The 1,922-nt window shown below is 43.2% G+C and overlaps 1 pseudogene; it reads left to right on the top strand.

The window, feature by feature from the left end:
- Positions 1 to 5: 5 nt before the first annotated feature.
- Positions 6 to 1,913, top strand: LOC119345313 (annotated as a pseudogene).
- The last annotated feature ends 9 nt before the right edge of the window (positions 1,914 to 1,922 follow it).

Genomic DNA, 1,922 nt, shown 5'->3' with positions numbered 1-1,922 from the left:
AATCCTGTAAAGATGAGCCCATAGGGGTATTCCTCCGAGCGTTGTGGATGCTCAAGAACAAACCATATGTATTTGAGTTTGAGTGTAGTACCACACAAAGCCATGCAAGGAAGTTAACCACACATTCGCAGGAAGATATTATCAAGAAAACAGCCAACATGCTTGAACAGCATATGAAACTGAAAGAAGCACATGCAGAATCGATTTGTCTCACGAAAACCCATTATGAGCAAATCCTACGGGAGGTGTTTTACCCTTTGAGCTTCCAAGAGTCCAGCCAAGCCACTGCAACTAGATATGATGATCAAAACAGACAAATGTTTGGCAAGACACTACAGGAGCTGCAGGAAAATAAATCTGACATTAAACTAGCAAAAGCAGAGCTGGAAGACAAGTCCATGAAGAAAAACGATACAGCTGCTAGGAAATCAAACCCGGATGCCCTTATTGAAGAAACCATGATCAAGATTCAACAAATGCATTCGAAGATGAAACACAAGCTCAAGATCAAAAGAATCATGGACAAAATTAATGACTGTTTGAAGAGACAAGGTTGTCAGGATCAGATACTGGTTATCCTCAAACTTGATGATGACTATGTATCCAGATGGGAGGAGACCAGGAATGATTTCAGCTTGTTGGGTGGCATAGCCGGTGCACTGATGCTGACATTTGAGGTAAACAGAGCAGAAGCTAGACAATATTGTTGGCCGCGGCGGGAACCTATAGATTATTCTCTTCTCGGCCTCTACCGTGATACTGCACTCGAGCTTACAAAAATGGAGATGGCTGAAGATAGCTGGCAGATTCTTCATGACATCTTGGACAACTGCAAGTCAAATGAATTCTGCATGAAGATCTTTGTTCATGCTTTATATGCCAACCCCAAGAGGAGCAGTGAAGAACTATGCTAGTTGTGCAAAGCCCTGCAGCAGGTTTCAGATAACTCAATGAACAACATTGCTAAGAAGATGTTAAAGTTCTCTTATAGTGATTTGCCTAAGGATTACAAGTTATGCTTGATGTACCTAGCAATTTTCCCTCGACGACAACCCATCAGGCGGTCTACCTTGATAGGACGATGGGTCGTTGAAGGGCTAGTAACCAAGGAAGACTGGGAAAGTACTGTGCGTCATGCCAATCAATGTTTTGACGTGCTTGTCACCCGTTGGCTTGTTTATCCTGCTGATACTAGTTCTATGGGACAGGTAAAGAGTTGTGTGATAGGTGATCAAGTCCATGGATTCATTACTAAGATCGCCAGAAAACATGGCATTTTAGGAAAACGCCTGTCACATCACTTGGCTCGCTACTTCTCCATTTTCAACCATCTCCGCCTCCGTAGCTCTGATAGGATTGACAAATTCTTCTCAAAGCTCTTTGAAGAATCATCGCGAGTATCCCTGATAAAAGTGTTAGATCTAGAAGGTTGTCAATGCTTTGGTGGGAAGAACCAACACTACCTCAAGGACATCTGCAGCAAGATGTTACTGCTGAAGTATCTAAGCCTAAGGGGGACAAATCTTACCAAGCTGCCAAGTGAAATCAACAACCTCCGTGAGTTGGAAGTATTGGATATCCGACAGACAAGGGTGCCTGCAGCTGCAACAGTACATGTCATACTCTTGAAGTTGAAGCGTTTGCTGGCTGGCTCGGTTGTTATGAGTTCAGGGCCAAGCAATAATGAAGTATCTTACGTTATGGTTCCTGACAAGATCGAAAAGATGACAAATATGGAGGTAATGTCCAATGTCAAGGCACGAAATAGTAATGATTTGAAGGATATTGGCAAGCTATGGCGGTTGAGGAAGCTTGGTGTGGTTATTGAGCAGAAGGACAAACTCATCAGGAATTTGCTTCAAACTATCTGTGACCTGCATGAGTGCCTCCGCTCTCTGTCAATCACTCTTCCCATAACTGCA

This window comes from Triticum dicoccoides, unplaced genomic scaffold, assembly GCF_002162155.2.
Source record: "Triticum dicoccoides isolate Atlit2015 ecotype Zavitan unplaced genomic scaffold, WEW_v2.0 scaffold225081, whole genome shotgun sequence".
Lineage (NCBI taxonomy): Eukaryota > Viridiplantae > Streptophyta > Magnoliopsida > Poales > Poaceae > Triticum > Triticum dicoccoides.
This window is presented reverse-complemented; position numbering and strand designations above follow the sequence as displayed.